The following is a 24,293-nucleotide window of genomic DNA, read 5'->3' on the forward strand; positions in this document are numbered from 1 at the left end:
GGTCAGTAAGTCAGTGACGGCCATTTTCAAAATTCAAGCTGAACTTTTGATTTTTTGAGTACTGTCCAATGCTCTTATTTCTGTTTTTACAAAATTTTGAATAATACTTAACGTAAACAATGAAGGGTTTGTACCATATACCTTCTATGTAAAAATTCCAGCACTGCTAGTTGTTTTGCCTTTGTGATTTGTGAGATGCATTCACTGTTGTAATACCATCAGTTGGCATGTCCACATTAGGGTAATCACTTTGTGATGCCACAGCATTAGTGTCAAGAGTGTGCGGTGGACAAATCTCATTCTGTGATTTCAGAAATCTGAGTCAGTCAGTTATGCTGCATTGATGTTATGGGCACCTCCACACTGTGCTGAGACCTGTATAATAAACATATAGCATGCCATATGGAAGCTGGTGGGGTGGAGGGAGAGACGCTTCAAAGCTGAAGTTACCACATGGCTGAATTATGGAATTCATGTGTACTTGTCAAGATGCTAAAATAGATTATTACATCTAGCATCCTAGTAGATTATTACAGCTAGCATCCTAGTTTTTTTGCCCCATTTGTTTTACCATAAATGATTAATGTCCAGATTTTTAACACTATCAAAGCTTGAGTTTTATCAGTGCCTGGCAAACTTGCAAAGCAAGATGAAATATCATTTCACTTCAAGTGGTAATTCATTAAAAACTGCAAGATAGACCCAGCCAAGCTAGAGTCTTCACTGTGTCAACCATTAGCTGGAGTCTTCATTGCTGAGTACAAACTGAGACCAGTTTTTATTGAATGGTTTGTCTGACTTTTTTACATTTTTGTTTGGATGCTGTTTGGGATATTTTGCAAGTACCGTAATGTTTATGGACATCAGGCTTGCTTTTAAGATATGTTTCTGAAGTTTAGCCAAACAATCCACTGACGTGCTATTCAAGAGGTAAAAAAAGGAAGAGACGTGTATGCATGTCTAGAGCTAGTGGGGTTTGGTTTTAGTTAATTGAATGTGTGCACACACAGGCTTAAAAAGTAAAAATTCAGGGGCATTCAGTAGCCATGTAGCTGAAACACTGTTATGTCCCTAGAGAGTCATTTGCATGTATCCTATGGGCCTCCAGTATGAGATGTTTAAAGTGAATTCCCAGTGTTTTCTACTGTTACCTTTGCACCATGTAATGTGACACACAAACTGCAGAACATCACATTTATCTGTTGTGGAGCATATTCTTGTATTTCAACAAGAAAAACATTTTTTTTTTCAAATTTCCATACGCTGACACCAAACTTTAACCTTTGGCATCAGTGTAGGAAAAACGGGTATTGCGTCCATAGACTTCAACATGCACACCGTTGCACATGTGTGAAAGCTCCCCATTTGGACACAACAAATGTTGTCCATGGTAACATTATAGTACTAAATGCTAAATTTGTTGGAGCCATGATTTAATAAAAAGGTAACAAAGCTTATTAAAAAAAATGGGCCCAAATACATAACTATAGGCAAGTGTAAAAATGCATTGCAGTACTTGACTCATCAAATGCTGCAATGTATATGCTAATATCGGAAAATCACTTGTATAGGGAAGGCACCAGCTTGGCTAGGCCTTTCGTGCAGTTTTTACTGAATGGTTTGTCTGTGTGAACTTATTCCCTTTGCTTTACTGTGTATGTGTGTGTGTGTGTATATATATATATATATATATATATATATTTATATATAAACTCGAACTTCATATGGTAGAGACCATATGATCGAGTTTTCAATAACTCGAAATTACAAAGTGTAACAAAAGAAAACAAAACAAACAAGCCCCCCTGCACCCTTACACCCTCCTAGTTAAATATACCAACTCCAAGATCGCGCTACAGTGGGGAAAAGGGAAATCCCCCATTCTGCGCTGTATGCCAAAGTGCAGAATGGGAGATCTCCCTTTTCTTCGCTATAGTGTGATCATGGGGTTGGTATATTTAAGGAGGGAGGGTGCAGAGGGGCTTGCCTCCTGCAGAAACAATGTTTTTTTTTTTTTTTTTGTTTGTTTTTTTAAATTACACTTAGTAATTTTGAGTTACTGAAAACTCTATTATATGGTCTCGACCATATGAAGTTCGAGTTTTCAGTAATTTGATATTGTGAAGTGGAACCATATATATAGATATAGATATACACACACAGACACATATGCACACACACACACAGCTAGAAGGGCAGGTAGGAAAGCTTCCCACATAATGATTTATATGGTGCCTTACATCCTAAAAAAAATCCTTTAGTTTTTGTTATCCACAGGTTTGTTATATGCAAGTGATTTTTATTTGGTTATGAGGTTGACTTGCCCAATGTGGTGTTGGCAAGTTTTGCTTTGACTTTTTGTAGGGGGAGCAGAATAAAATACATATATACACACACACTTACACACACATACATATATATTTATGTGTTTCCTCAACTTAATCTAACCGTCATTTAATCAGCTGTCATAACAATGACTGTATAATATTAACACTGTAAATTGTCTTGGCTTATCTCAACACAAAATACTGACAAGATGGAAGTTATACTAAGGAAATGTAATGCCTTTCACCATCCGAGTTGGTATATAAAATCAGGGGGTGTACAGTGAGGCTTTACCTCCTGCAGAAACACTGACAAAATGTTGTTTGACTTTGTAGGATTTTGCAATGGTTTTCTATGAAGTTAAAATTTGTCATGTTTTGCAATGCTTTTGCATGTGGGGAGGGGGTGCTTGCACCCCCCCACACCCTCTGGTAATTATATATGCATCAACTCACAAGTTTCACAACAGTGAGAAAAGGGCATAAACCCTTCCCTAGTATAACTTCCATCTTTTCAGTGTTGTATGTGTCAATATTTTACAAGTTAGATGTTTTGCAGCTTTGCTCTAGTTTAGATTCAGTCTTTAGTCAGTCTCTCTCTCTCTCTTTTTTTTTTTCAAACACCTTTATTGAATTATCACTTGTGACATAGTCAAAAATAGTCAATCTTTTGACCGTCAAATACATGAGAAGTTAGGTTAAGTATAGGTAACTCATATACATACATGTACGTGTATCTTTGTGTGTGTATGTGTATACAGATATAGAGATGTCTGTACATATATAAATGTATGGGAGATGTGCCTTTGCTCAAAGCTCCAAAATGTTGACACCTGTTTTGTTGACACCTTTCGATCAGGAATGCAGATGACTGATTTGGGGACTATGCCCCTTCCTTGGAGATTGTGTGATCTTAGAGTTAGTATATATAATTAGCAGGGAGTGTGAGGAGAACAGCCCCTCACATCAGGCGAGCAGCGCGGCTTGCCTCCTGCAAAAAACAAACTTTCTATGTTTTTTTAAAGCTATATTTTTGCATACAGAGATGATTTTCCTTCCGCATGCATGTTGTACTGGTGACATTCATCGTCAGTGTTATTGATGACGTTTGGGTGTTTCGATGTTCAGCACTACACTCTTATATAGAGAGGTGAATTCAAACCAAGAGATGGAAGGTTAATATATGTGGCCCAAGGTAGTGGGTTACGTACATGCTGGTTTACAAAGTCCATTAAACATGTGGGAGAAACAGACAAATATAGGTTTTGTAAAATCGAATTGGAAACAGTCGTACATCTCGTTGCTGTTTGTGACACTAATGGCAGAAGGACTGTATACTGAATGATATAATAATATGGCAAGACTGTTGCACTGGGGATTGTGCAAACATTATGGCATTAAAGTGGCTGAAAAACACTGGAAACACGAGCTACAAAGCATCATAGAAAATGATGGTCTAAGTCACATGGGATGACCCATTACCAACAGTTCAAAAAATAGATTCTAGAAAACCAGATATAGTGTTCCATGAAAAGAAGACAAAAGTAAAATTGATCATTGAAATTGCCATACCCAGTGAGTACAGTGTCTTGTGTACGGAGAGAGACAAAGTCATAAAATATCAGGATCTTCAAGGAGAAACAAGAGCAATGTGGAAGAAAGATACCCAGACAGTTCATAGGTTCCTAGATAGGTAATTACTAGGCTATCTGCCCAAAGGCATTTATAAGCCTAGCCAGAATGTGTTGGCTTTCCCCACCCCTTAGATTTAGTTCCCTGTGCCTCTGTCCAGCAGAGCCACTGACGTGATCCTTGGGGTAAATTTTGTTTCCCATCCACTCATCAAGGTTTCTTTTGAAGAGTGTTAGTGAGGATCTCTGCCTAATGTAGATTGGAATCTTGTTCCAAAGCATGGGAAGTCTCTAGGACAGGACTTTATCCTTCCAGCATGTCCTATTTATTGTTGTGGTGAGGTTTAGATCCCTAGAGCGTGTGGCTCAAGGGGATAAGGTTTTCTTTAGGTGAAGCATGTCCATCAATTCTGGGTTGGACATGGCCTTGTATGTCAGGCAGAGATCACCGCTGAGTAGTCGGTATGCAACCGAGTACAGCTGGAGTTTCTTCAGTCAAGCTGCATAGGGCATCTGTTTGAAGCCATGTGATCCTCTTGGTGGGGTACTTCTGTGGTCTTTCCAGCTGTTGCAGGTGTCTTGAAAGGTACATCCCAAATGGGGCATTGTACTCTATAATGGGTGTGATGAGTAGAGGGGCACAATGACCTCTTTTGATCTGGATGCAAACCCTTTTGTGATTAGGTGGGCCACATAGAAGGATTTTCTAACCACTTTGGCAATGTGATTATCAAAGGAGAGATTACTATCTACTTGGGTCCCCAGATCCCTTATGTTTTGCATATTTAGGGGACTACCACCTATGTGGTAGTTTGTTTTTTCCAAAGGGGATGACTATGCACTATTTGGCATTTAGCTTGAGGCCATGATTTTGACACCAGGTATCAGTCTCAGTGAGACCCTTTTGGAGGATATATGTCAGCCAATGAGCCAGTTATAGCCCCTAGTTTGCAGTCGTCTGCAAACTTGGTCAGCCATAGTCCTCCTGTGCTTGCTGTACCTCTGAGAAGTGTATGCCAAACAGGAGAGGTCCTAGGACTGAACCCTGGGGAATGCCACTTGTAACCAGTTTAGAGTCAGACCTAGCTCCCGCAACTCTCACCATGTGAGCTCTATCCATGAGCCAGTTGGCAACCCATCTTGTGACGTAGGGGTTTATGTTCAGGCTGGTGAGCTTGTCTGTAATAACAGAATGGGGAATGATGTCAAAGGCCTTTGCAAGGTCTAGGTAGGCTGTGTGTACCACCTTTCCCTTGTCTATAGCCTTGGTAACTGTGTCATAGAAGTCCACCAAGTTTAGGAGGCATGATCTGCCCTTAACAAAGATGAACTGGGTAGGGTCCAGTGTTTGGAGATTCCCAATGTCTCTGTTAATGAGTTCCATGATGATGCACTCCAAGCTAGTCAGGCTTATAGGGAGATAGTTCCCAGGGTCTGTTGTGGCTCCATCTTTGTGGAGCAGAATAACCGTTGCTGTGCACCACTCTATGGGTACATAGCCTGTGGAGTGGCTGAGTTTAAACAGTGTGTTTAGGTGAGGGGTTAGTTCCTTTTTGAGCTCATGTAGGATGCAGCCTGGGACACCAGTCCCATTGATGCTGTTTTTGGCTTTGGAGAGGGCTGTTTTAACTGGAGTGTCTGTGATTTCAGGGGCTCTGCATTCTTCTTGTATGGTTATGGGCCCTTTTGGGGGTGAGAGGGGGGGGGTGAAGTTTGCACTCAACCTGTCTGCCAGGATGTTGGCAATATCAGTTGGTTCAGTGTATTTTGTGCCATTCTGCACTAGCTCTGAGCAGGTCTGAGCATTGCCACTTAGATTCTTGACATAGTTAAAGAATGCCTTGTGGTTATCTTTGGAGTCCTTGGCAATTTTTCTTTCAAAGCTTGCCTTGGACGATTTTAAGAGGGATCATAGTTTCTTGCTGATACTGATCAGGGATGTCTTCCCTTCTTGTGATTTTACTCTCTTGTGTACTAGTTTCTACTTTCTATTGTATTACTTGTTTATGGCAGGGGTCCACCAGACTGGTTTCCTTTTTCTTGGAGGAGTGAGTCTTGGTTTTGCTTGGGATAGAATGATCCATGCATTTTTGTAGGTGCCCATACAATGCATTAATAAAGGATTTTGCAGCTTGGACAGCATTATCTTTTAGCATATGGGCTTTGAAACTTTTCACCTCTGTCTTAAGTAATGTGAAGTTTGCTTTTGAAAAGTTTTTGTCCGGGGATGGGGACGGAATGTGGATATTCAAAGCGATTTGTTTATGGTCAGATCTAACCAGCAAGGGGTTGACAGCCGGTGTGGAACAGTGGTCGCCCATGTTGGTGATGACCAGGTCCAATATGTTGTCACCTTTGGTGGGAGTGTTGACCAGTTGATCCAGGGCATTTGAGTTTATAAATTCTAGGAAGCGTTGGGCAAGAGAGTTAGTACTTGAGTAGTTCTCCCAGTTAATGTTTGGGTAATTGAAATCGCCCAATGTTAGGGAGTTTGGTAGGACCTTTGTTTCCCAGTGTTTCCAGAAATGCGGAATGGGGGTCCTGGGACATGGATGGTGGGTGATCTGTAGCAAGCTGCAATTTGAATTGCAGTTTTGCCCATTGTTAGTTGCACGTGGATGATCTCTAAAGCATCATGCTGTGCCACTAACCTGGCGGTGTGGGTATCATTAATGAGTATGGATACTCCCCCACGTTTTGTATTTTGGTTTGGGTTCTGTGGCCGAAATGTATGGTATGAGTTGTAGCCTGGTAGTGCTGGGGTGCTCTCTGGAGCCTTAAACCAGGTTTCTGTTAATGCACATATATAAATTTTCTCCATACTGCGGAGTGCCTCGAGTGCGTGCATTTTGAGGTTTAGACTTCTGACATTGAGTTGCATTACCCTCAGATTTTTGTTACATGTGCTATTTACGGTGGTGGGTTTGTATTTGAGCCTTGCCTAAAAAAGGCACTATGGGGGTGGCAAGAGTCTTGGCCAGTATTCGAAAGCCTAAGGGTGACAGGTGAAGGCGTCTCTAGCGAAGCAAGGTGGCATGTCATCCCGGGCAGACAGACACTGGATCCCCTTTGAATGACAGCAGAAACTTAGCCAATTGTTGAAATTGATAATTTTTTTCTTTGTACCATGGTCTCATTCTTGGTGATGGTAGGATGCTACTCAGGATCAAGGTCATACTGGCCTGGGCTTCGTGATCAGAGAGCTCTTCCATGTCTCTCTTCATGTAGTCCAGGGTGGTACGGCTCAGGTCATTCACACAAACATGGGCAATGACAGAGTCATATTTGTACTTGTTCTGTAGTGACCTGAGTGCTTGTGTTATGTGGTGGATACTGGCAACCTTCTCCTTATTCAGCCTAGTGAGTGGGATGTTAGTGTGCCTGACTGTAGAGTCATCTATTACTAGTATGTTTGGTATGTTATTTTGCCTTAAGGGCTCTGATTGCATGGCACATTGGTTTTGTGAAGTATGTGTTTCATGGTTTGTGTTGGGGGGTGGAGGTTGCTTGGATGTCTGCTTTGGAGATCTCTGTTGCTTTTGCAGATTTTTATTTAGACCCTCCGAGTATGTTTTCATTTATTTACGTGTGTTTTTTGCTGGTGCTGGTTTAATGGGTCTGTGTGAGACTGGTGGTGTGATGCCAGTGTTTCCCTTCTCCTCTTGACTGTCTATCCAGTCTTGGGTTGAGAGAGCTTAGCCTCCAGTTTGGCTGTATAATTGCATCTCTTGCATGTATTAGTGTTTGGTGGCAGGAGGAGAGAGGGTTGTCTGTGTACATGAGGCAGTTGTAACATTGTTTCAAAATTCCCAGATTCACCAGTTGGACTGGAGAGTACATCCAAAACTGCCCTTTGGACATGCCTGGATAGGTACAGTAAACTGTTTTACTGAATGGCTGGTAAGGTCGAATAGAGAGCCTTGTCTTTCTGTACAGTATAGGGGAGTCTAGTGCTAAGGTTTATAAGTGCTTGCTATGAGTTTTGAGCAAGTGCCGGGCTGAGAAATGAATGGCTTGAGTGCTTAAGTTGAAAGTTTGTCTAGTTTCAAGGGAAAAATTGAACAGGAGACTTTGTGGAGCTGGCAATACTTACACCCTAGCTAACCGGTGCTACTCGGCATGCAAATCCGTGCAAATGCGTTTTTTATAGCAGGGAAATGAAAGAGAGAGAAATTAGCCCAAAATTGCCAATAAACTACTAATTTCTGGGCTGAAACCACTCTTCCAGGGACAGGCTGCTCAAAGCTGCCCTTTATCACAGGTGAACAGAGAAACTTCGTTCTATCCAAGTAAGGTATGGGCAAACACAGAGATTTGTAACACAGCCCTGAATTCAGCACTAACCTGAAAATTGGACTATACTAGCTTAGAAAGGTGGGGAAACAAGTGTGTGTGTGTGTGTGTGTGTGTGTGTGTATATATATATATATATATTTTTTTTTTCCATAAAATGCAGCAGATACAATAAAAAGAAAACACTTTAAATGCAGAAAAGGATACTTATTGTTGTACATCTCAGTTCAGAGTTGTAGTCAATGCCCCTAGTAATAAAGTAGGAAGAAACACAATTACATTAAAAAGCAGATGAATGAAGTGCAAAATGTATGTGTGCGTGTGTGTGTAGATATATATATATATATATATATATATATATATATATATAAAGCAATAGAAAACGAACAAAGTGATTTAAACAAGTTACCCAATTAACCAGAACAAAGCTTGAAACTGAGCCCTGTTCCAGCAGTCTTAAATCAGGCAAGTTCTAACTGCACACTCCCACTACTAGGGTGTAGGGGATCCTTCTCCAAAAAAGATGGCCTGGATCAGTGCTCAAGTTATACAAGCAGCTAGATTCCACAGGCCTGAATCTGGTCCTATGCTACAGCAACAAGGCACACCAATTTCAGAAAGAAACAGTTCAAATAAGCAGGCACAATAAGCCTGTGACCAGAAATTCCCAGCTCAGAAGTGCAGAATCCAGCCTCTCCTCCCACAAGAGTGCAGACCACAAACCTCCTTAATGTAAAACAACCAGTATGAAGCCCAAGTGCTTAAACCAAAAGACTTAGAATAACTGTTACAATTTAATCAGGCTACTACCAAGCAGTAATAAATGCAGCAGAATAAATAAAATGGAGTACTTTTAAGAAGAGGCAAAAGCAAAATAAAGTAAGAGGAAACACAAATACAACAGTCAGGAGGAGAAGGTTACCACACACACTATAGACCCAGTCTCACATATTACCATTACAACCTCAAATCATACACATAAACACACAAAGACATACTCGGAGGCTCTGATCAAAAATCTACCAAAACAGCAGAGGCCACCAAAGCAGACACCCAAACAACCACCACCTCAGAACACAACACCTGCAACACATAGACCTCACAGTCAGAGTGTCAAACAGTCACAGCCCTTAAGGCCAAACACAATGCCAGACACACTAGTCATTGGTGACTCCATAGTCAGACACACTGACGCCCCGCTCACCAGACTGAGTAAGGAGAAGGTCACAGTAAGCTGCCTGTCGGGCGCTAGAATCCGCCACATAACGCAAGCACTCAGGTCTCTCAACAGCAGGTACAAATATGATTCAGTCATTGTCCACGCTGGTGTAAACGACCTGAGACGTACCTCCTTGGACTACATGAAAAGAGACATTGAGGAGCTCTCTGATTATGTAGCCCAGACAGGTATGACCCTGACCTTGAGCAGTATCCTACCTTCACCAAGAATGATGCCACAATACAGAGATAAGATGATCAGCTTTAACAATTGGCTTAAACACTGGTGTCATTCAAAGGGGATCCAGTGTCTGTCTGCCTGGGATGACATGCTGGACAAGCCACGCTGCTCAAGGGACGGCTTGCACCTGTCACCCTGGGATTCCGGATATTGGCAAAGGCTCTTGCCACCCCATAGTGCCTTTTTAGGCAAGGCTCAAATTCTAAACCTACCACCCTAGAACACAAAAAGGAAAAAACTAAGGGTAATGCTGCTCAATGCCAGAAGTCTAAATCTCAAAATGCACGCACTCGAGGCCCTTCTCAGTATGGAGAACATCGATGTCTGTGCTGTGACAGAAACCTGGTTCAAGGCTCCTGAGAGCACCCCGGCGCTATCAGGTTTTACCTCATATCATGCTCCGCCCCAAAATCTGGACAATACCAAGAAAGGAGGGGGTATCCATATTCATCAAGGACACCCACACCTCAAGACTGGTGGCAACGCACGATGCATCGGAGACCATCCAGGTGCAATTAACCATAGGCAAGACTGCTCTGCAAATTGTAGCATGTTACAGGCCACCCTCACAAACTCAGGAACCTCACATGGCCTTCCTGAAAACACTAGAGGGGATAAATGTATCACCAAACACCATCATACTAGGTGACTTCAATTACCCTAATATAGACTGGGAACACTACTCAAGCCCAAACACCCTAGCCCAAAAGTTCCTGGAATTCATAAACTCAAATGCCATGGAACAACTAGTCACCATCCCCACAAGAGGAGATAACATACTTGATCTCATCATCACGAACATGGGAGCACAATGTTCAACACCGGAGGTGTACCCCTCACTGGTGAGATCAGACCACAAACTAATCTCGCTGGAGGTCCTCATCCCACCCCACCTGAAATAAAAGACCACAGTAAAGAACTTCTCAAAGCCGACTTCACACTTCTAAAGACTAGTGTGGTCTCCTTTAAGGCCCCGAGCGGCGGAAAACAGTACTCAAGCCGCTGAATCACTTACAAATGCCTTCTACCAGCACCTGCAGGACTGCATGGATAAGGCAATCCCAAGCAAAACAAAGACTCTTTGTACCAAAGGCAAGCATCCAGTCTGGTGGACCCCAGCCATAAACAAACTCTACAACAAAAGGAGGAAGCTACTACAAGATAGAGCAAAATCCTTAAAAGGTAAGACACCCTTGATCACTATAAGTAAAAACTAAGAGCTCTCATAAAATCATCCAAAGCAAATTTCGAGAGAAAAATAGCTAAAGACTCAAAAGACAATCATAAGGCCTTCTTTAGCTATGTTAGAAACCTGGGAGGAAACTCCCAGATATGCTCAGAGCTAGTTCAAAATGATGTGAAGATTACTGATCCTACAGACATTGCCAACATACTGGCTGACAGGTTCAGTGCAAACTTCTCCCTCCCCAAAAGGAGAGATATCTATACCAAACGATTGCAGCCCCCAAACATCTCCAGCCCAAGTGAGAACTGCTCTCTCCAAAGCAAAAACACAGCATCCATGGGACCTGATGGTGTCCCCGGCTGTGTGCTCCATGAACTCAATGAGGAATTAAACCCACAGCTAGGACAGCTGTTTAATCAAAGTCTTACCTCTGGATCGCACTCCAGGAGTGGCGCACTGCAACTGTGGTACCACTTCACAAAGGCGGTGCCTCCACCGACCCTGGAAATTACCGCCCATTAGCTTGACAAGCCTTATCTGCAAAGCCATGGAGAGGATCATAATGGACCTCATAAATAAAGACATAGGGAATTTGCAGACTTTGGATCCAACCCAGTTTGGCTTTGTCAAAGGCAGATCATGCCTTTTAAACTTGGTTGACTTTTTCAAACAGTCACCAAAGCCATTGATGAGGGAAAGGCAGTCCATACAGCCTACCTCGATCTGGCTAAGGCCTTCGATACAATACCCCATTCGGGTATCATTGAAAAACTCATCAGCTTAAATGTCAACCCATACATCACAAGATGGGTTGCAAACTGGCTGAGTGACAGAACCCACAGGGTCAGAGCTGCTGGCGCCATGTCAGACTCAAAGCCTGTCACAAGTGGTGTCCCACAGGGCTCAGTCCTGGGCCCACTCTTGTTTGGCATCTACTTTTCCAAGTACAAGCAAACACAGGAGGGTTATGGCTGACAAAGTTTGCAGATGACTGCAAACTGGGCCATAGTAGAAAACACATCTGACACAGATAGCCTGCAGCAGGGTCTCAGAGAAACGGATAACTGGTGCCAGAGCCACGGCCTAAAGTTAAATGCCAAAAATGCATAGTCATACCCTTCGGGAAAAACAAGGTTACCCCTAGCTACCAAATAGGTGGCAATCCACTGAGCACAGAAGAAGTTATCAGGGACCTGGGGACCCAGGTTGATAGTAGTCTGTCATTCGACACCCATGTAGCTAAAGTAGTTAGGAAGACCTTCTACATTGCCCACCTTATCATGAAGGGATTCTCATCTAGATCAAGGGAGGTCATAGTCTCCCTTTACTCATCACTCATCAGACCAATGATTGAGTACAATGCCCCATTCGAATGTATCTGACCCGACACTTGCAGCAGCTGGAGAGGCCACAAAGTTCCTCACCAAAAGGATAAAGGGTCTCAAAAATCTGTCCTATGCTGCCCGACTGAAAGAACTCCAGCTCTATTCAGTCGCCACCGCTTGCTCAGAGGTGACCTTTGCCTAACATACAAGGCCATGTCAAACCCAGATTTGATGAATATGCTTCACCTCAAAAATCTAGATCCATCAGAGCCACAAGGGCGGAGACTTAAACCTTGACACGGCTATTAATAGGACGTGCTGGAGGGATAGATTCATCACCCAAAGACTCCCTATGCTGTGGAACAAAATCCCGGTACATGTGAGGCAGAGCACCTCGCTGGCCTTGTTCAAGAGAAATCTTGACCAATGGATGGGAGATCGCAGATATACCCCAGGGATTACCTCAGTGTCACTGCTCGACAGAGGCACAGAAAAATAATGGGTATAGTTCCCCATACTAAAGGGGTGGCCTAAGCCACAAAACGATGGGCTAGGCTTGTAAATGCCCTCGGGCAGATAGCCTAGTATGAACCTATGAACCTATGAACCTATGAACATAAGCAGATGAATAAAGTGCAATTTTTTTTTAAGTGCAAGGAGAGAGGAAGGAAGAATCTAAGTGGGTTGGCCTTCTCAAATCTTCTCTCTATATTAAGTAGAGTGAACACTAGACTCAGAATATGATCTCACTGTACTCTAAGTGAGCAAATGAGATGGACTCAGGAGTGTTCAAATACAGACTTACAGGAGACAAGGAGAGTCCAGCGCTTGTATCAGTTTAAGGCTTCCTAGTGCTTTCCAGCAGATTTTATAACAAGTGCTAGTTGCAGGGATTCAGATTTTAGTGCTACTACTGACAAACCAGCTAGTTCTAAGGGAAAGTTTGAAGAGCAGAATGTAGGAAACAGTTTTTTATTTAGTAGAAAGTGAAGAGGCAGAAGATAATTCAATATGCAGAAGTTAAAGGGGTGCACCTTTACTAGGTTCTCAGTATTAACAGTAGAATGAGCTTATGTAATGTGACTGGGTGGGAGTGCCCAGAATCAACTTAATACCAGAGGCAGGCAACTCAAAGCCACCAAGATAAATAGACCAAAACAAGGACTGGGAGGGTGGGTGGGGGAAAAAAGAGTTATACAGATTAGAGATATTAAATCAAAATGCAGACAAAAAATGAGAATAAACTCTTATCTTTTCTCAATATCACAGCTGGCAGTAGGTCAATCTTTCTGCAGCAGCCTGAGCAACAGGTATATCTGATTTAAAACACAGTACCCAACATTAGTAGGAGTAATGGATTTTATAAAAAAAGAATCTACAATCGTATTTATATATGTTACCAATACATGTAACCCCGTACAAATTGCAGTACTAGTCATTATTGAGCACATTGCGGATACTGTGAAGAGCACTTTTTGGCAGATATCAAAGATTGAAACAACACTAATTTCTTGGACTTTAATCACACTTTGACTTGAATGAGGTCCACTCCCATCATGGTATTAGAAACCCAAAAGATTTGGAGAAATTAAAGAGGAATAGATAGATATACATGTTAGATTGTTTTATGATTTATTTTTATTATGTAGGGGATTATGATTGGGCTCCCAATGTAACCAACTTGTGTTTGAGACATGAATGTCAGGAAATTCACTTTGACAGTGGACAAGTCAAAGCTCAAGGAGCATTTTGACATGTGAGAACACATAGTTAAGACTGGAGAAACCCGATCATAATTATTTGTGGTTTGTAAAGTTTTATCTACTTCATGTAGCACCAGTTAGAGAGAAAACTGCAGAAGAAAAGTGATTTACAGTTCTGAAAGCCTTAAAGCATTTAACACTGCCACACAAACACCAGGCAGAGGCAGTGCTCCTCTGAGGAACTCATCGCTTTAAAAGCTGTTAGACACATTGCTTTTCCACACTTTGTTTAAAAGTATGGTGGAGTGAAAGAACTTATCCAACACCTTCTAAAGATGTTTTAGTTTCTGCTATTGTTTGTGTTTGCCCTCACTAGCTGCTGTTGCATTCTAATTTGTGAGTAGAGCTTAAGAACATTTAGAGGTAGTTAACAAAACCTTAAGTGCCTTTAAGATTTCAGAAAGGTGTGTAACAAGCCTGTCTTTCTCCTAATTTCAGAACATAATTGCAGAGCGCTGTGCACTGTACTATGATAAAAGCATCTAGCTGATAACTTATTTTATTAGCTTTTTGTTTCATGCACTATATCTCATGCCTTGCTTTTACTTTTTACACAGTATAGTAACTGTGACTCCTTATTATAATGGAAAACAGGGCTGTCACAGTTTGCATACATTATGAAATAAGGTGTGTTACTGCTTTAGGCCTTGATATCAAAGAAACAATTTTGCTTTAAGAATCCATATCATAGTACTTGCACCCGATTAGGACTCAGAACTGCTGAATGTGGTTGTTGCTTAAAAACTTACTGGGAAATGTCTTTTTCCTAATGTGATTCACGAGATACAAATGAAGATGAGACTCCACTGGAGACTAATAATGCAGGCAATTAAACCTTTGATTCCTACTAAAAATATCTCAATATAAGATGTAGTCGTTCACATTTCACTTTCAGTAATGGCAGATTACTTCCTTCTTTATCATGCTGTTTATTTCTAAATTTAAAAAGACCCCCAGTTGGCACTGAGAGAGTAAAGAAATTGTTTTAGAGTGGTCAGACAACTAAGTGTTAAGGAACTGCTAGCAATTTAAATGCTAAATATTAGCCTAGAATTTGTTCTGCCACTAAATAGCATGCCTTAGTTTGTACTGAATGGCTAACACATGTAAAAAGGAAGAAAGATGCATGTAATTTAATACCTTCTAAATGACAGACAAATGGCTGACCTAGTGTGTTTTGCGGATGCCCTCCTCAATAGGGTAAAAAAGTGTCTGAGTTCCTGTCTGATTTTTTTTAACATGTTCTCTTTTTTTTGACAAAGCTAGTTATGTCTGAGTATGGGATTGGACTGATTTCTGCAGGGAGCAGGTTTATTTTGCTGCCTTTGGTTACATTGTGTCTAGGGGTACCTGTTATAATGTTGACTTTAATGGGGAAAGGTATTCATTGGAGCACTTCAGTTGTTAAACACTCGTTAGTGAAGCTCCCATTCCTCATGTATGATGCTGTGTTTGGCTCTGATATGCTATAAAGTGTACAATTTACAGGATTCCAAACAAGTCTGTCATGTTACTAGTGTGCTTGTAGCTATGTTTATCATAAGCTTATGGCCTGAAGGTCTTGTCTGACATTGAGTTGTTCAGCACTCCGCAGAAGGACTGTGCTCCTAGAGGAATATCAGCATTTGAGGAAACTGTAGCTGAGGTGGTAGAAGCCTTATTTACTTACATGAGGTGAAAAGGAAAGATGGTATTAACACGTACAGTAAACTCTCAATTAACTGGCACCCATGAGGATTGGTAGATGCAGGATAAGTGTAGTTTCTGGTTGCTTGAGAGTTACTATTAAAAATAGACCTGACAAATACTGTACCCCATACCGTACCATAAACACTGTATTGATTTGATTTTAATATTGAAATACAGTAATTAAAAGCCTGGCTGGAATAAAAAAACTAAAAATATATAAACTTATATTTTCACTACAAAGCATGTCACACAATGTTTTTTCAGTGACAAGCTGAGTGGATAGGAATTAAATGAATTGAATAGAGCGAGTGTGTGTGTGAATGCATGTTCATAGGTGTTTACTAGGCTAACGACCAGAAGGACCTTTTTAAGCCTAGCCATGCATCCCAAATCTGACAAGTTCTACAGCCTTTGATAAGTGTAAGCGTGGGCCTAGTAGATGAACCATTTACAGGTTACCTGCGTCCATTAGAGACATAGGTGCCAAACCAGGGATTGATTTCCGGTTTCCTATACAGTTGTCCAAGTTGCACTTTATATTGGGTTAGGGAAGAAGAGGAACTCTGCCTCACATGGATGGGGAGCCTGTTCCATAGTTGCGGTAGTCTCTGGGATACATACCTATCTCTCGATACGAAAGCAGAAGCAACTGTGTGAGAGATCGTATCAAAAGAGTGTGTGTGTGTATAGAAAGTGTGTGTGTGTGTGTGTGTGTGTGTGTGTGTGTGTGTGTGTGTGTGTGTGTGTGTGTGTGTGAGAGACTGGACAGAGAATGTGCAATCTGATGCAAACTGAGTATGGAGCGAGTGCTAACTTTTTAGTGATTTGACTTGTTTGGTTTGACTTGTTCACAGGTTGGGGAGAGAGGGAATATTTGTATTTTCCTTTTTAAAACTCTTTCTAAATACGTAAGGTATGTTTCTGCAGGGGGAAAACAGTGCAACACATGAAAAAACTGAATTGTTCATACTGTACTGTATTTCTTCGAATTTTTTTTTTTTTTTTTTTTTTTTTTTGTGGTTGCTTTAGTTTTGATTAACTGAGAGTTTACTGTAATTTTATGCTTCCCTGGTGGCATTCTAGCTTTTGCCTTCCTTTCATTTGCTACTCTACATTTTTTGGTAACACTTTATATGTTATTAGTTTAGCTGCACAATAACATCCATTGTATATATATTTCTTTAATAGGACACAAATTTCTCGTAGCAGTTCCGATTACCTGTTTGTCTGTTTTACCATTCTTCTAACATTTTGGGTCTTATTTACTTTTTTGTAATCTATTTCTTTCATCTAGGCTAATATGTCTGTCCATTCCTATTAAATCAACGATTAGATCATTTTCCTCTGAACTGACAGCATCATCTTTGATCTCTGTTTTCTGTTCTTTCCTTTGCTGTGCAAGTCTGACTGAGTTTTAAAGTGAGGGCCCTACAGAGGGTTCTAGAACATTACCCTGTGGAATATCTTTAGACAAATCCTGCTCCTGCTGCTGCTTCTCTATCTGGGCCTGTATTGGCCCATCATAATGATGTATTGTTTGAGTCAACGTTTTTACTACTTCCTGCTTGTTCTGGCATTCTAACTGGAACTTTCGTGTGCATCTTCTACAGAAAGTTCCGGAACAATTACCTGTGGCATATCTTATTCAGATGCATCCTGACCTATATGCCGATTGTCTGTTGGGACTCACTGGCCTATTGTTCTTCAGTAATGCATATGTCATGGTTTTTGTACAAAATCCTTCACTTCTCAGCTGATCTATTAATTCAGTTTCTATTTGTTTAATTGGTATTTTTTCGTTAACGGGGCAGCAGTCATTGGCAAACATAAAATGTTGCCGCCAAATGTAGGCAAAATTAAAAGCAGAACAAAACAGTAAAATAAGCATTACTAACATGTCAGACAATCAGTAATACTTTCAGAAGGCAGACAAAAAGGCCTTTGTCCCCATTGCCAGTGTCTGCAGGATGACAGATATGCCTCACACCATTCCAAATATTAAGACAGTGTTCAAAATCAGCAGATGGTCGGAAAGATGAGCACTTACTTATTTTTTCACCATTTCACATCTGTCATTCACACCCTATTTAGGAAGTACTAGGGAATGTTTGTAAAAGTATGTGTAAGCGGCACTGACTTGGGAGAAAATCAGTAACCGTCCAACAAGAAATCCCAAATTAAAACCAGAATACAAGAAGAAAAGTAGCAGCACTGATTTGCGACGAAAAAATCAATACTGCTGTCACAACCAACAGAAAATGAAAAGCAGAACACAACAATAACATGAGCAGCAGTGACTTGGCAGGAAAATTCATTACAAATATGACACAAAGGCAAAAAAAAAAAACAGAACAATAAAATAATCAGTACTGATGTGAAAATTTCAAAAATACTGTCATAATGAACACAACATTACAAGCAGCAAAGAGTAAGCAGCAGTGACTTGACATCAGCCGCGCATTGTGCTGTTGCCCCGTTAACGGAAAAGTACGGTTTAAGTTTAATTGCTACCTCACTAAAATTTATACTTTAACTCACATTCCCCTTTATGATCTATATTTGTTTTTATTGTGGAATTTGTCATATCTGGGTGTCTTTGCAGCTGTTTTTTTTTTTTATATTGGTTAGTTTGGCTTTCTCCTGTGCATGAATATCTCACCAAATCAAATCCTGTTTTTCTTACACATCTATGCTTCGTTTTTCTATCTTTAAGTAATTTCTGTTTTATGTTCCTTATCTTGTCTCACTTCTGTCACTTCCTTTTCCAGGTGGCATAATGCTTCCTCATCTAGGCAATGCTTTCTTCTGATGTAGTGTATTAAAGATATTAAAGATCTTAAAATTATTGTCTGTGGCTTTTAATACTTTTTTTGTTGTACAAAATGTTTTAATTTCACTTTTATTGTTGCCATATATCCTCTTTGTGTAAGTTCTTGTTTTGTTGTTTTTTTATTTGCATACTAGTAATATTTTGTCTCTTCTTTATCCCCTATATTCCACCTTATGCCCCCTTCGCTGGCCTATCAGTTTTTTTTTGGACCACTACTTTTTACTGTATTTGGGGGGGGGGGGCATGTTTAACCTGATCCTGGCATAGCCCTGTTGCTGGAGTGTTTCCTTGTGCTGAGGATTTTAAACTGCTTTTCCCATTCCATGCACCAGTGTGCACACCAGGAGTCTGCAGTCTTTATCCTGGGACTTGTGTACTGTTTTTTTTATTTTATTTTACTTACCGTTCTTTATAAATAATTATATGTAGACTGTATCTCAATGTCATCTTGATGAGATTTTATTATAACAGGGTTCACCATGTTTAGATACTCAAGACTTGAGGATGAAGTTTGTTTCTTTTCGTATTACTCGCTCTGTTCTTGCTGATTTTATCATTCCATTTAGACCCGTTTGGGAGTTTGATGTACTTCGCTGTCATGTTCTTCTGCAATCCAGTCTTAAAAGTAGACCATGTTTGACTGACAGATGATCCTGCCAATGAACAATGATTCACAGTGGCTGAACTGAAGTTTATTTGAGAAAAAAAAAAAAAAAACAATAAAAGGGTTTAGGACGCGACTAAGCCATTTTTCTTAAGTAAGGCTTCAGTGTGATGCTTTATAGGGTAGGAAAATGATGGCTTTCAATTAGCGTAATCTAAGGGTCTGCTTGGAAGTGAAAAAAGCCTTCTCAGACTACTCATGGTATTTGAATGGAACTTGGGCGCACGTTGAAGTACCTGGAAATACCAGTTGTCATTTATCTTCACAAAATTTCAGCAGGAAAGCTGCAGTTAATACAGGCTAGTTGGTTCCTTTCAGTGAGAGTTGCCAAGTAAAAGCATTTCATTGCTTAGAAGTGTAGCAGAGTATTATGGGAACTAAAAAAATTAATTTCACTTTAGCTGCGAGAGTTACCTATATAGTATGTTTTTCCTTTCAGGCATCCTAACATATAAGTAATGTGAATTGGATTTGTGTTACTTCCTCGTATGTGAGACTGCATGCCTCAGCTGGATAGTCTTTATTAAATGCAGTTTGTTGTGCCCTTGAGGCATTCAGGCTGCTGAAAGGTAGTGCCTGGCTTCATAAAACAGAGGCTGGATCAGATCAGTCTGTGGTTATTACAGCATGATACAATACAGCTACATTTTCTGGCCTTATTTAAGAGAATTGATAACTTGCACACTAATGGTAATGCTATGGTAAGTATCCTTAAGTGGATAAGTGCAGGGATATCATGCCATTTAAGGTGTAGCGTGTTAAATGAAGGGATAAATGATAGCTGCCATGGCAAAAGAGTGACAGATTGGAGTCACTGGGTTTGGTTTGAGAGTCGTTTTCTGTGAGTTTGCAAATGATATTTGAGATAAACATTTTTGTCTGATTTTATGTTTTTTAGGTTTTGAGATGTTGAAATGTCTGGTTGTTTTTCCCATTGTGGCACATACAATTTGTATACAAAATTTGTCTCCATGTCACATTGTAGAGGAAGATGAAGAGAACCTCTATGATGTTGCACCTTTGTCAGTATCTTCCAGAAGGTTCTTTCTTTGATTTGAAGAGCATACATGCAGTAGATTTCAGTATATTTGCAGTCTACTGTTGATACCAGGAGCTTACTGTTAACCAGAATGAAACAGCTGTGCTCTTTGGGATGCTAAAAGGTTTATGTAATCTCTGTATCTTCCTACCTCTGGAGAGCTAAACAAAATGACAGAGAATATAAAACCTACCAGGCTGCTGCACTTTGCTGGGTGAGGGATTTCTGGCAGTGGGTGTTGCTCTTTTATTTCTAACCAAAAAGGTTTTGCATGTAAAATGTTGTGTAGTCCCTAAAACAATTTCTTTGACTTCTGTATGTGAAATAACGGTGGTAATGCACAAGAATTTGCAGGAAAGACTGCAGAAGTTCTTTCTAGATTAAGGTTCATAGGGGTGTACTAGGCTATTGGCCCCAGAGCCTTTACAAGCTTAGCCCATAGGATTATTATTGTGCCACCTGATCTTAGTTCCCAGTGCCTCTGTCAAGCAGAGCCACTGGATTGATCCCCGGGTGAGTTTTCTATTTCCCATCCACTCATCAAGATTTCTCTTAAACGGCCAGTGAGGTGCTGTGCTTGACATGTATGAGAAGTCTTTTCCATAGCAAGGGCAGTCTTTGGGTTATGAACCTGTCCCTCCAGCACGTTCTGTTGATTGTGATAATGAGGTTGAGGTCTCTGGAGCATGTGGTGTGGAGGGATTGGGATTTCTTTAGATGTAGCATTTCTAACAGAGCTGGGCCAGACATGGCTTTGTAAGTCAAGCAAAGATTGCCTCTAAGTAGGCGATGTGAGGCAGAGAATAGTTGGAGTTTTTTTGAGTCTGTCCATATAGGAGAATTGTTTAAGGCCTAGGATCCTCTCTGTGAGGTACTTTTGCGGCCTCTCCAGTTGTTGCAGGTGTCCAGTGAGGTACATGCCAAGTGGGGCATTGTACTCTATGATTGGTTGTACTCTATGATTGGCCTAAGGAGGGAAGAGTAGTGGGAGACAGTGACCTCTTTCTTTCTGGATGCAAAACCCTTAGTAATGAGATGTGCCACATAGAAGGACTTTCTGACCACAGTGGCAATGTGGTGGTCAAAAGAGAGGCAACCTTTGTTCCCAGATTTCTCATAACTGTGTTCAGTGGACTACCATCAGTGTGGTAATTCATGGAAACCGGGTTTTTCCCAAAGGGGATGACTATGCATTTTTTGGCTTTGAGCTTAAGGCCATGGTTCTGACAACAGTTATTTGCCTCAGTGAGGTGTAGGATGTCAACATTGCTCGTCTGCGAACTTTGTCTGCCAGAGACCCTTCGTGTTGGCCTGGACTTCAGCGAAGCAGATACCAAACATGAGAGGACCCAGGACCGAACCATATGGGATTTCACTCGTGACTGGTTTCTGTCTGACTTGGAGTCAGCTACTTTCACACTATGGGTTCTATCTGTGAGCCAGTTTGCAACCCATCTAGTGATATAGGGGTTGATGCCTAGCTTAGTGAGTTTTTCTATGATTCCTGAGTGGACAATGGTATAAAAGGCCTTGGCCAAATCAAGGTAGGCTGTATGTACCACCTTGACTTCATCCACAGCTCTGGTGACTGATTTAAAGGAGTCGACCAAGTTGAGCAGGCATGATCTACCCTTCACAAAACCAAACTGTGTGAGATCCAGAGTTTGGAGATTCCCTATATCCTTGTTTATTAGGTCCATGATGATGTGTTCTATAGCTTTGCATATCAGATTCATCAGGATAGTTCCCAGGGCCTATAGTCGCTCATCCTTTGTGGAAAGGGATGAGACTAGCAGTGTGCCATTCGGTAGGGACAAAGCCTGAGGTGAGGCTGTGATTGAAGAGGGCACACAGGTGAGGTGCCAGTTCACTACGTAGTTCATGTAGAACACAGCCAGGGATATTGTCAGGTCCCATAGAAGCTGTATTCTTGGCCTTGGACAGAGCTGTTTTAACCTATGCAGCAGTAATACTGGGTGCCTGGCAATCTACTGGTGTTGTGATTGGTCCTCTGGGAGGAAGAGAGCGGTTAAGTTGGCACTGAATCTGTCAGCCAGTATATTGGCAATATCTGTTGGCTCAGTATAGGAGGTACCATTGTGCAGTAGCTCAGACAAATCTGGGTATTGCCATGGAGATTCCTTACATAACTATAGAAGGCCTTGTGTTTGTCTTTACTATCTGCTACAATTTTGTTTTCATAGCTGGCTTTGGAGAATTTGATGAGGGATCTCAACTTTTTGTTGAGGCTGATAAAGGAGTTTTTCCAGTCTTGGGATGTCACTTTATTCTGCATCAATTTCCTCCTCCTGTTGTAGAGTTTGTTTATGGCAGGGGACCACCAGACTGTTTTCCTTTTTTTTTTGGAGGAGAGCATCTTGGTTCTATTGGGTATGGCGAGATCCATGCATTTGTGTATGTGTTTGTGCAGTGCATTGGTGTATGATTCGGCACTCGTGCAACTATTCCCCATTTGCATGGGTGCTGTGAAGTTACCCACCTCTGTTTTTAGGAAATTAAGGAGATAAAGGGACTGATGAGGGTTAATAAAGTTGTGGAAGGCACTGTTGTCATTCTGGAAAATCTTTACATTGTTATGATCTAAACATAGAGCTTGAATCATCCCCCAAATGCACTTGGCATTTTATTAACTCAACAGCTGAGTAACCAGGATTCTTGGGTTTCATCTTAACAGTTTTCATTCATAAAAAATATACAGGGATCTTCATGAACTGAACGAAATTGAACTTTCTGGAATTCCATCACCTTAAATAAAAAATCAATGCCAGCCTACAAAGCTATTGCAAAGTTTAGTGTTAAATAGCACAGATTTTGCACACTTAAAATTAGTTTTTTTTGCAGATGTGGACTCTTGCCTATACCCTTAGAAGAGGAAAGTAAAGTTTGCCCTCTTTCTCATGTCTGTATGATCTTGGTGGTGGTACAGACAAATTTTGTGAATATTTTCTCTGATTCATTCAAGATACTTGGAACAATAAATTTGAAGTCACCAACTACATTGTCAGTCAGTGGTTGTAACCCACCTAGTGACATTATTTTGTAATCAGGATTGTAATGGTGCTTTGCAAAGTACAGACAGAGAAATTCTGACTTGTTTCAGCCCTTATTGAGCTAGCTTTCTTCAGGCGGAATGAAAAATCATATATGTTTACTGGAAATACCTAACATTTCATACACTTGGCAGTTGCCTTAGAAATCTCAAAAAATGTATCTTTACCACAGTAAGGTCATGATGGTGTGCATTGTGAAAGGCAGAAAGAATGCAGAAGGCTACACTAAAATAAACAAATATGCATTAGTTTAACATGTAAATTTGGATTTTGTTTTACCTCATTTTATTTGGTTTCTTTGTTATGGCTTTATTTTGGTCATTGAGCTCCAGAGATATTAACATTTTTTTCATCCAAATGTTCTATTCCAAATGCAGTTTGTTTCTTTGTTTATGCAGTTTTCTGAAACAAAAACTACAACATTTTGCAGAAGACATGGTTTCAGATGTTTATAGAAAGAGTAACTGTTCTGCACTTGTGTACAAGTTAAACATTCAGAAATTAACCTTCAGTGTCATAGATTTTTTAATATTGGGCAGGAGCAGTTTACATAGGATACATTTCCTTTGGTAAACTATGCCAATTTGAACATTGTGATATGGGGGGAGGTGGGCAATACTAGTATGGGTGTCAGTCCATTAGATGCCTGACCATTCCAACTCTTGCTGTCTTGCAACTATCTGGGATCATTTTTGAAGATGAGTCACCAACTTTGGCTCTCTGCCTGCAGAATGGTAACTTTGAGTTTATGAACCATACTCAAACAAGAGCTCTTATTTCACATTAGAAAATGAAGAAGAAACAGCCTGAAACCATTAGCACTGCTGTCAGATGTATGCATTGAGGCTGGGTATAAAGCCACAGTTAGGAGTGTTTGCAATTTTTTTTTTTGAAAATGAACTTCATCATTGTTTTTGGGTCTTTAAACATTACTCAGTAAAAACAAAAGATGTTCTTCGTGTTTCACTGTTGCAGTCATCACATTTGGGTTATCCCTGCCAGGGTAGCCCTCGACCAGC

General features: G+C 40.7%; 1 protein-coding gene across 2 annotated transcripts in view; it reads left to right on the plus strand.

The window, feature by feature from the left end:
• DIAPH2 (diaphanous related formin 2) overlaps nucleotides 1-24,293 on the plus strand; it is a 5,354,951-nt gene that overhangs the window by 2,108,400 nt on the left and 3,222,258 nt on the right. The gene's annotated exons all lie outside the window — the stretch shown is intronic.

The sequence above is a fragment of the Protopterus annectens genome, chromosome 15.part0, assembly GCF_019279795.1.
Source record: "Protopterus annectens isolate FY-2018-M chromosome 15.part0, PAN1.0, whole genome shotgun sequence".
Classification (NCBI taxonomy): domain Eukaryota; kingdom Metazoa; phylum Chordata; order Ceratodontiformes; family Protopteridae; genus Protopterus; species Protopterus annectens.